Here is a 12,622-nt window from a genome sequence, read left to right on the forward strand (position 1 = left end):
TATCTGTTTTATTATCGCTCTTTCGCATGCTTATACATCAATAACATAACTTATTAGTTATACAGTTTCATAATTTAGTACAAAACGTCCTTACTGTGAGACGAAGAACAATAACTCCACTTTCAACCAAACCGGAGATTTATATGTGCATTTTGTGGCCTTTTGAAAGAAGCTGATTTATTGCACTATCTCTCTTCAACCTTATGACAAGCCTCTTTCGCCTTTTCCTTTTCTAATAGATACAAACTGTGCATAAGACTGTAGAATTTACACCGCGGACAGTATTTACTTATTATACGGTGTGGTAAATTGCGTATCAGCGAAGCGAAAAGTCCAATTTTACAAGATTGTGGGGCCTCCGACTAAAATCTAGGGTACATTAACGAAGATCTGAGAAAGACCCATTCACATTCGTCATTTGTATATTTTAGATTTTCGATATAATTGCTATTTTTGTTTTCGCAAATTTATTTTTATTTGAACCATTCAGACTTATTTCAACAAGCATTTGGCTGAACAATCAAACTAGCGTCGAATATCAAAGGGTGAGAAAAATGTGCAGTCAGCCAGGTGCTCGAAACCGGAACTTCTAAATAAGCCACGTGGTCCATGTTGCATTAAAACCACCGAGGAGCTATATACGGAACAAAGCTACAGGTTTAGCAAGGGAGGTATATACGAACATGCCCCGAATATAGCGCCCCGAGGAGCTATATCCGAAGGGAGCTTTGTAGGGTGTGATATACCGTTTTCAATTAACGTTAGTTTCACAACAGTTAACTATTACATGGAATATCTTTAATCAAATGAAATTGCAAAATTACAAGTTTAGAAATGTTTACAAGCATGCAGGAACGCGATTACTTCTTCTATATTCAATTTATTGTGTGTATCTCAGTGATTTCATGTAGAAACTAATGTTTGCCGAGGAACAGACACTGAAAACAGAAGATAAGCTATCATTTAAAAATATCATTTCAAACACGCATTTGCATACGGAAAACAATATCACGTATAGACATAATATGTTCGGTCAAGTTATTGCAGTACGTATGATCTACTTATCGAGATACAGAGGTGTTCGTGGTAGGTTCATCAAATGAATGAGTTGGCAGAATTACCTATAGATATTTGAACTTACGCTGTGATACTAATATATCGTTTATCTAAATGAGAAATATATACTAGCAGATATTGTTTGATCCTGATAAGATATATCTAAAAGTTTAAAAATAAAAACTCTGCATAATGCGAGTGAAAAGAAATAATTTCAATTTCACTGCCAATTTCTTCAATCCATTTGCATTAGGCTTGTGCTTGTTTTAAGAATATTAAACCTGTATAACTATAGGATTAACATAGTTACGTGCAGTAATAGGAAGAAGACAATTTATGTATTTTACCCGTGTCTGAGTTGTAAAGCCATTTCATACAGATTTACATTGAGTTGATAGTTTAACTATGAGCATTGTAATGATTACGCAGATTGTGTGTGCATTTTTCGAATGCGTGAACAAATTTCAAACCACATTAGATCGGGGTTAAAGACTAATCGAAAAAATTGTCAGACAGTGAATAGTGATCGGTCCATCTAAAAGCAGCTAATTATGGTACAATAATTTAAACGGTTATTTGTTTGTTTTTAAATAGGAAAAGGGAATTTCAACAGGCCGCACAACACAACAAACAAGAACATATTGCAGGCTCGGTTTGACTAAACCAGTTCATGGACGGTAGTGGGACCAGATGCTACCGTCCACACCCTCTATCCCCGTGTTGAGCAGATCTTAACATTTATACATGCTACAAGTTCAAAGATCAATTTAGAGACATCCACAGATGTCTAACCAATGACAAAAATATAATAGATTAAGGATAATTAAAGCTGGGCAGTTGTGAACAGGTGAGTATATTGTACCATTTTTGTAATTTTGTGTCCTCTGTCTGATATTCAAAGGTTCGTTTTATCGTACAAACTAAACGTTTCAAAAGAGCAAATGCGGTTGAGTGCAAACTATTCTTTTTCTTGGTTCCTTATCTGGCTATATAAAAATGCAATGATAACAAAGTCGTTTAAATGTTTTTGAAATTTTACAGCTTTCTTATTGTGGCTAACAGATTTCTGTGGAAAAGTGGTCCAAGTCGTACAATTCGAACCATTTACTAAAAAGAGTTGATTTTTCTACCGGCAAATGTCCAATTCAGTAAATTTCGTAAAAGTAAGATATTTCTCCCTGGATTCATTCCATGTTTGATATTGACTAAAAGTCATGTAATGGCATCAACCGTTTTTCCCAAAATGTCACAAAACAGCATTTATTGTTTCTGTCCGCTAACATCCATAAAATAAAAGCGAAACGTTAGTAAGTATTTTTATCCTAAAGTCACAGCAGACGCAGACGTATAAAAATGGCATTCATTTCTCCCTTGAGGTTTTGTGACAGTCATAAAAGTATAATTTAGGTTTTGTTCTGATATACTGGAACAGAATAAAAACAAACATTCCCTTACGTTATCAATAAATAGGTTAACACGTTTCGTTATATCCAGACATAAAAGTGTATTGGTGCTATACACCGGGCACGTTAAAGAATCAGACTGTCTATTATCAAAGAGCTAGGAGATGTTAGTCAGACAGGCATGTTACTAAAAGGATCTCTCTCTCTCTCTTTCTCTCTCTCTCTCTCTCTCTCTCTCTGTTTTCTGGAAGGGAGCGGGGTGCTTTGTCTCAATATGTTCCTCTGGTCAGATCGCTCTGTGTCTGCACTTAGTCTAGTAGAAGATGAATTTGGCGTCTAAATGGCCGCCTTTGAAAAGGGCATTTGAACGTCTTTTTATAAGGGGACTGTACGATGGCAAAGCGCAACAGTTCAATGGTGAAGCGCGACAGTATGATGGCGAAGCGCGACAGCACGACGGTCACACTGCGATGGTGAAGCACGACAATGCAATGGCGAAGCTCTACAGTACGACGGCGAAGCACGACAGTACGATGGTGGCACCGATGGTTATATTTTTATAACTGTTGTAAATGAAAACACACGCTGGCAAAATGTTTCTAGAATAAGCACGACAATCCCACTTTGCATTTTCAGTGAGTATGATTATGCCTGACAACTGATATTTTTGTTTTAATAGAAAGGAAAAAGGAAAATATCTAGCACACAGTATTTAAAGAAGAAACATAAATCATCTGGAAATCTGTTTAGGAATTTAGAAAAATTCGAAGGCCGATCATTACTCCGTGCATTATAAAAGTGGTACGTCTCAACTTAATTGACGTTTGCAGCTGGGGTATGAACGGTTTTTGTTTTTACAAATGGCTCCTCAACAAACTTTTGGTAAATTTTTAAATCTTGGTCAGGTGGGCATATGGGGGTCAAACTTGAGTACTTGCTATTAACAAATGCATAATTTCTCTTTATGTTGCTGTTTAATTACTATTTAATTAAGTAATGAATTTTATGTTCTTTTTTAATTCCGAAAATCTCTTAATGAATCTGAGAGGGTGAACAACTAACTATGTTAAAAAGAGCTATTTAAATTAAATCTAATAAAGACTGTGTACCCTTCATACTACACTTCGCTTATTGAATTCAAACCACTCTCTTATTTTGATATTAGTAACTCATCACATAGGTATTATGTTAAATTATGTCACTGATATCGTAATTTATAGGTTCACATGAAACAGACGCGGAGGAGTTTTGTTTTCGTGGAAGCAACTGAATCCAAAAGAACACGTCGTAAAAAGGAATATTTAATACTCAGTGGGGATTATATTTGATCAAAGTTATATAGTATACTAAACACTAAATTAGAATCAAACATCAGAAATATAAGGTAATCAATCTTAAATGATCCTCTCACGTTTGATAAATAAGTATGTTTCGCTATATTTCAATTTGTATATTAATTTTCAGAAATTCGAAAACTTTGTAGGCTAATATTGCTTTAAAGATAGATAGTTTGTTTACATTACGTAGCAGACGGTATTTGAAAATAATTGTACATATTTTATACATTCAAAATTCAATCACACAATCATTTTGTAACAGTACACCTTCAAAATATTTTCACGAGTCATATGTCATTTAACAGTATAGTTTTTAACGGGCAAATAGTTCATATCTCAGCTCTGTATTTTTTTATTCATGCTGTCTATCCTATGACTATAGTTGTATTTCTGTCATACTTTTCCACGTATGTATATATTACAAAATGTTAGAATTCTTCTTTTTTAAATCTAAAATCGGTGAATATGATATATGTAAATAAACAAGAGCTGTCACTATTAGTGACAAATGCCCCCGAGCATTTATGCTAAGTAATTTTAAAATCTCTTCATCAGTGGCAGATTTTGGACCAAACAAGAAACAGACCTTGTTAACCTTTAACCTGTAAGTGTGACCTTGAACTTAGAACTAGTCTGAAGCTTGCGCATGACATATCGTCTTATTATTGGGAACATTTATGCCATGTAATTTCAAAATAACTTCATGGGTGGCAGAGTTATGGACCTGACACGAAAATAACCCTGTTTATCTTTGACCTCTAAAAGTGACCCTGACCTTGAAGGGAGGTGTCTAGGTCTTGCGCACGACACGTTGTCTCGTTATGGTGATTTTTTCGGCCAAGGTATTTCAAAATCCGTTTACGGATGGCAGAGTTCTTGATCGGACACGATACAGACTCTGTTTTAACCTTTCACCTCTTAGTCTTACCTTGACCTTAGGGCTAGGGTGCATGACACATCGTCCCTTTATGGTGAAGATTTATATTAAGTTATGTCAAAAATTTTTCATGGATTACAGAGGTACAGCCCGGACAAGACTTTACACGGACAGACAGTACGATTATAATATACCTACTTTCGGGGGCATAAAATAATACGTAAATATGTAGCTACGTAAAACATTTTTCAATTTTCAAAGTTCACACAAACTGGAGGTTAAGTGACCTAATAGTATATGTGTTTCCTCATTATATAGCAGAAAAAATCAGAATATGATTATTACACATTTTTATTATTATAAAACACGTTTTGCTCACTAATGTCATTCCTACTGTAATAACTAGGCATAGGAAATAGAGATCAATATAATTGCACCTTTACTAATCCTACCAGGTGTTCTGTATTACAAAAGTGGATCTATTGTGACATTTTGATACAAGCAAAACTGTATTATCTGCACTATTATTTACCTACTGGTACTTCGTTTTATTATTGGCTTGTTAAAAGTTAATTTTTTACCATATGTAAGTTGACAGAATCATAGGAACCATGTCTTGAGGGGTAAATCAAACACAAATGAATAAATCCTTAATGATTTTGTTGTGCAAAAAAGTATGATATTGTGTCTTAAACAGTTTTCATTTTCCACTCAATTGTGTAATTGCAAGGGAAGTAAACTGATAGATCTCTACTTATAAGTACTAGCCCAAGGCAAGAGTTGTCATTCTTTGTGGATCACAACTTTAAATTAAAAATTAAAACTTCTGTTATTGATATTAACAAAACTATCATAAACTTCACATTTGTGAAATCATTTTTGTTTATTTCAAGGACTTGGAAATTAATTTCTAGACTTTATTTAATGTAATTCTATCATTGAAAATTTTAGGGCCTATCTCTATAATAACAATTACAACATTGGCCATTGACTACATGTATAGTATAAGTTTTTCTTACAAATTTGCTAATATGAAAAATCTAACCTTTCTGGAGTACATACCAAGTTTTTGAATACATGTATTAGATATTAATGTTTACATAATTATGTGAAGATGTCTGCCGTGTTTAGTGTATTTCTCCATATAGGTAAGTTGTGCGAAAAAGACACAACAGTAGTTGAAGATATTGTCCAGCTTTATTACAAAATATTTTGGTATATTTTTCCTGATATAGTGAAGTATGCTAATTTGTACACATGTTAAAGCTTTCGGAAACCTGTAGGTTCTGTAAGTATAATATAGGACGAAAAATGCCTTTGTGCGTTGGGAAAGCTTGACTAAAACGTGAATTATGTTTCTTGTTAGATATGTTCTATACATATTAGAAAAATGCAATATGTAGTTTAAAAAAACTTCACTTCAGTAATTATAAGTTATTCTCTAGCCAACTAAATTTACAAAAAGGAGATAATCCGATGTGTATGATTCGGACACGGTTTTTCTCCACTTCCTGTCAATGTACTCTGATAGTATGTACGAGGGATGTTCGAAATGAATTGCTTATTTCTATCTGGAGACTTCAAATTTCAAGTTAGCCCAAAAGGGCTCATTTCATGCCCTCGAAGTACTCCCCGTGACTAGAAATGCAAAGTTCCAGCCGATGTATCCACTTCTTGAAGGCGTCACGGTACGCTGATTTGGGCACAGTAATAAGGTACTGATGAATGGCAGATCCAAGTGCCTGTCGGGACTGGTATTTCCGCCCAGCAAGGAATGATTTCAATTTCGGAAACAAAACGAAATCACATGGGGCAAGGTCTGGGGAATACGGGGGATGAGGTAAAACAGTTACTTTTTCTTTCTTCAAAAACGCCGTTGCGGGGGTACGAGCGGGGGCATTGTCATGTAGAAGACGGACATGTTTAAAACCAGTGGCAGGGCGTCGTTTCTGATAATACTTTTTCAGTTTCTTCAGTACTACGTCTTTGTAGTACTTTCCGGTGATGCTTTTGCCCTTTTTCACCGGCATTTTATTGCGACTCCTTCACCAGAGAAGAAGATTGCATACAAAACCTTCTTTGCACTCAAAGAACGTTTGGCAATTATTGGGCGTTTGCTGTGTTTAGTGGCCCAGATCTTATTGCTAACCTTTCTGACGGGCTCAAAATAATGGACCCAGGTTTCACCACCTGTGACGACATTGGCGAACTGCTTTTTGTCATATTTTGGAAACATTTGAAGCAGCTTTTTGGCCGCTTTAACCCGTTGCCTCTTTTGCTCATCAGTCAACAGATGTGGCACCCATCTAGCAGAAATCTTTCTGACTTTCAAATGCTTCTTCAAAATAAGGTGAAACGTTGATAGTGATATGCCTACCTTTCGTGCAATATCACGAACTGTAAATCTGGCACCTCCTTCAATGATTTCCTTTATTTTGGAAACGATTTCTTTACGAGATGCATATTTTGGCCTACCTGATTTCGGTGCATTTTTGATGGACTCTACACCAGACTCAAATTTCTTTTTCCACCGCCGAACTGTGTCATAAGACACACAAGAAGGTCCATAAGCTGTAGAAAGTTCAGTCATCAGCTGCTTCAAAGAACAACCAAGTTTTGAACGATCTTTGATGTAAGCCCGTATTTCATCTTTCTTGTCGACGCTTCTACCAACCATTTTTACTACAGTGGTCAATGATTGCGTGTATTCAAATGGCAAATTTTATGTCTTACACTTAGTCTAACATGTACATTTATACACCGTTGTGTAGGTATTGAATAACCCTATACAGGTAGGTATTGGTTTTTATTGTGCCCCACGTAGATATCGAGCTAGAGGACAATAAGCAATTCATATCGAACACTCCTCGTAAAACTGCAACAAATATACTCTGATAAGTATTTGGTTATTCTCCACACAAGTGAAATGGGCAAATAACAAAGGGAAAAGGATGAAAAAGTAATACAGATAATGTAATGGATCTAATACTATGTACTTCCCGTAATGTCCGCCATCTGAAAAAATACATACAGCACTCTTAGGGTCATTCCAGCACACCTGTTGAAGGCCTTGGTGACAATTCAAAAAGCAAACATGGTAGAAGTAAAACTCTCTTTGAATATCTGCGGACGTGTGTCAAATGGTCTACTGATGTGTTTAGTGTGGTGTGCTGTCATTGTGTGCTTGTCACCTTCCGCTTTCAACCTCTGCCGCTTGCCAGCCCATTAGGCAAAAAGTAAGCCGAGTGCGTAAGTCTTCCCTGCCAGTGTGCCTTCTCGTGGTGACACATGGATACTGACCACCCTGCGGCCTCAGGCAGAACTGTATAAGACTCGGAGGAGGTCTGCCCCCAGACACGCGGCATGCGAAACCCTCCGGTATGTGGACATATCCTCCTGCCCATGAACAGATCTCTGTGATTCCAGGGTAGATCGTTGGCTGGAATCTAAGGGAGAGGTAACCCCGACATAAACATAGAGAGCTGAAGACAGATGTACCAAGCCAGTTGGTGCTCTCTAACAAACCATGGTACAATGCATTTTCCAACATGACTACACAGTCATCTACATTTAGTTGTGATGGCACTGGTTCTTTGAGAGCCTTCTAGGCAGAATCAGTACCGGGGTCTGCGCCTCGACAGAGTCCACCTCATTTTACTGGAGATAAATCCCATTGCCTTAGAGCTAGGAGACGAGGGAGAAAATTTACTTGCCAAACGGGAACAAAAAAAAAGCCAATGCAACCTTTCAGGGTTATGCACTGAAATGCAGAAGGACCCCTCAATAAGAAAATGGACTTAGAGAACATCTTGTTTGATAAAGGACATTCAAGTCAGCTGCATCCAAAAGACTCACCTTAGCGAGGACAAATTCTTCAAGATTAGAGGCTACCAGTGCTTCCGTTGTGACAGGTTGGGTAGGTGCAAGGGAGGAATCCTAATACTGGTGAGAAACAACATAGCAGTAACACAGATCACTGTGCATATGGATGTGACTGCTCTCTATGCAGATGTTTTGGTGCTTTGGTGCTCATAGGAATATGTTACAACTGCTAAGTACAAGATGCAAGAAGCTGCAGACAGGCTTACAGCCTGGGCAGTTCCGATCAACACTGAGAAGTCCTGTACAACCCTGTTTTCACAGTCATCAAAGCAGAAAAATGCTGGCTATATTAGGATTTATGACACCCCACAGAAGTGGAGGAGGCAACATATCTAGGAGTAACGTTTGACAGGTGCCTAACATGGAAGGCACATCTAACCAATGCAGAAAGCAAGGAACGGGGAAAAAAGCTTCCAATTCTACGGAATCTTGCTGGTACAAACTGGGGAGCTCACGAAAACATACTCAAGACAGTATACCTTAGGACTATCAGACCCATCCTAGAGTATGGCTCCTCAACTTGTATAACAGCGGCCAAGACAAATCAGCAGAGTTTAGATAATGTGCAAAATCAGGCTCTCAGAATCGTCACCGGAGCTCTGAAGTCAAATAGTATTCCAACCGGAAGGCACTGTACCAACTATAGAGCAGACGTTGAGACCATCAAACAAGCTATTAAGCTCATTGAGGAGTATCAAGAGAGCTGCCCCAACGTGGTTATCTTCAAGGATGCTCCGTCAGTTCTCCAAGCACTGAAAAATTCCAAACAAACATCCATCTCCAAGGCACTGTTCAGCCTATGCAAATCAAGGGTTGTGCCCCTACAATTGATACCTGCACACTATGATGTACCTGAAAATGAGAATGCAGACAGATTAGCCAATCTTGGAGCTACAGGTAACCAGCCACAAAACGCCATTACTTACGAGGAGAAGGTGACAATGATCAAAACACTGACAAATCCAAGGCCAACCAAGGATGACTACCACCTACCAGACAGATGGGAATAAGTCATCATCTTAAAGCTCCGCAAAGGGCATAATAGCTTAAATGCCAACATGTGCACAAAGCTTAAATTGTCTCCTTCCCCGATGTGCCCTTGTGGCCTGGATAAGGAAACTGTTGAGCACATTCTGCAGAGATGTCCACATCTGAAGAACCAAAGGAAAAGTATGTGGCCAAACAGAACCCATATGAAAATCAAAATGCACGGCAAGATGGAGGACCCGAGCAAACCGGCATCCTCCATTGTTGGATCAGGGGTGATGGTGTAGGCGGTGAACGCCAAGAAGAAGAAGAATATCTGCGAAAATTGTATGAAAAACAAAGACAAATATCAAACAGGGAATGCCACCTACCAAAAACGCAGCCTCTCCCAAAACGAAACCAACAGCACGCAGACGTGCACACCAAAACACACACACACACTCACACACACACGCACACACGCACACACACACACACACACACACACAACCTCACTCTTACCCCCACCATGTTCTTACCCCCTAACAATGCTCGTGTATAAATGCCCGTGTATAAATATATAAAAAGCAAACCTTTAGTTCAAACCAAAAACGTATGTACTCGATGCCTTTTAAGAAGACAGAGCAACAAGAGAAATACCCTTAAGGGTCCGACGAAACAGACCAGAAGACAGATATCAAATCAGTTCAGTCCTGGAAGGATTTAAAAACTGCTTATCATAGAGTCCCCCCCCCCTTCTTCCGTCAGACACAATCAAAGAGGGAAGCGTAGTGTCCAACTGTAAACGGGTTGAACACTTAACATGCGGTATGTCTCAAAACAGTTGGGTCGTAGATCAGATAGTATTTATATACATTATGGCCCGGACAAGAAGTGTTTTGGATACTTATTACTTTTACTTTTGAATTCTATAAGTGCAGGCCAGAAAGGTCGTTGGACGGCAATTGATATGCTTTCATTGAAGTAGAAGAATGATACTGAAAATTAGTAGGAAGAAATCCATTTAATTCAGGTTCATTCCTCTTGCATGCCCTTCCCAAATGAGAACAAAATATTAACACTTACCTTTTTTTGTTTCTACTGTCTAAATTTATATTATACTTATATATAATAACCTAAATCGAAGTCAACTACCCTTTGCATCGTTTTCAGAGGTCATTTTGCCAACACTGACTTTGAAATTTTTTTATCAAATCACAACTTCTTTAAGCATTTGATAGAAAGAAGAAAATCAAAATATACCAACAAATGTTTGTCTAGCGAATTACTGGAATCAATTATGCATTATTTAATGTTGTTCCAAAACATCAGATTTTTCAGTTGCCTTAGCTTGCAATATTATAGCTCTGGCATATTATCTTACTAAAATACATAACAGAACATTATATCCTAAATCAGCTCAGGGAAAATTAATAATAATTTCGTAATTAAAAAATTTACATAAACCATATGCCGCTGGCGTTTGAGTTTAATTTTTCCACGATGCCTATGATTCCTTAGGGAGTCTTTGCCAAAGGAAATTATATAGTACATTGTGATTAAAATGGTATGAACGTCACATAAAAGGTATAACCCAGCGGGCACTAGACGTCATTTCAACGTTGAAATATGGTCATAAAACAACGTTGATCCAACGTTGATTCAACGTCGGACTCTCAACGAAAAGATGTTGTCGAAAATCAACGTTGTTTCAACGTTGAAATAAGGTTGATCTTTCAGCGTTGAAACATGGTCGAAATTACGACGTTTCAACTTTGAAAAATCGTTGATATCTGACCAATGTCAGAGATATAAACTATATATATATATATATATATATGCATTGTCTTGCCGATTCTTTTAGCTTGAAACAAAACATAATTAAAATAGCATCTACAAATACCTATGTAGTATAAGAAATCTACCTTAATTTTCCACGAAAAAAATGAACATGTATCTAAACTGTTGGGGAAAAAATATGATATTAGATAGATATGTTGGTTCAAAAGTTTGATAATTTGCTTAATTCATTACAGAACGGACAGGTAAAAAAAAATTTTATTGTATTTTCAAAATACAGTGTATTTATTAGCGTTCCAGAATTCATGAAAATGGCTTCCCGAAAAATGTTCCTCATTGTTATTGTAATTTGGGTGTTGCCTAGCTCTTTTCGAAATGGTTTAACTACTTTTAATAATAATATTCATACATTTTAAAATATTCGGGATGATTATACTGGGATTTGTTGGGAAAATTTATAACACGTTTGTAACCATGGTAACCAAAGGTCCATCTCTCTCTACACATGTTATCTATTAGTCACGCCTGTATCCTGGTATTAGTCTACACATTAATTCAGTTAGTCTGATAGAGGTTTAAGCGAGCTGTTTATTAGACTAGCCACTAGACTGATAATAACTATATTTCTATATTTTTCCCTTTTTTGACAAATTCAATTTCATAGAGACAAAAGCCAGTCTATTTTAGAGATTTTCACACAGGACTGATGTTGAAATTATCATATTGGACATAGGATATAGACTGGCTCAGTTCACTACATTTAATCATAAAAATGTAAAAAGATATATCATAGTCTAGGAGCTAGTCTAGCTGTTTATACATCATGTATAAAAGAATAGTGCAGAGGAAGTGAGTACAATACTTTAAATATTATTATAACTTAGTAATTATATTCATCAATAATATTATATTTAAAAGACTGACGTGTATGTACTTTAATATCATTAGTTTTTTTTTTAATCTGCATTTTTCTTTAAAATCGACTCATACTTAAAAACTTGGAGGGGATATAGCTTAATCAGAAAATGTTGATGATATTCTAAATGCATCCATTAATTGTTTTATCAGCACGTTATTCATCATCACTGTTTTTGCATTTTTATTTAATTTACATGAAAATTTTAAATGATAATTGTAAAACACTCAAATCCTTTAATACATTTCAGGTGATACCAGGTCCAGTTGTTTTGCCGTGATGAAGATTTTGAGAACTAAGCTATTAATGGACTTACTATGTTATTTAGATAAAAGACGATCACAGATCTATGAAATAAAGATCAGAAAATATACATGCTGATAAC

The sequence above is a fragment of the Mercenaria mercenaria genome, chromosome 8, assembly GCF_021730395.1.
Source record: "Mercenaria mercenaria strain notata chromosome 8, MADL_Memer_1, whole genome shotgun sequence".
In the NCBI taxonomy this organism is placed as follows: Eukaryota; Metazoa; Mollusca; class Bivalvia; order Venerida; family Veneridae; genus Mercenaria; species Mercenaria mercenaria.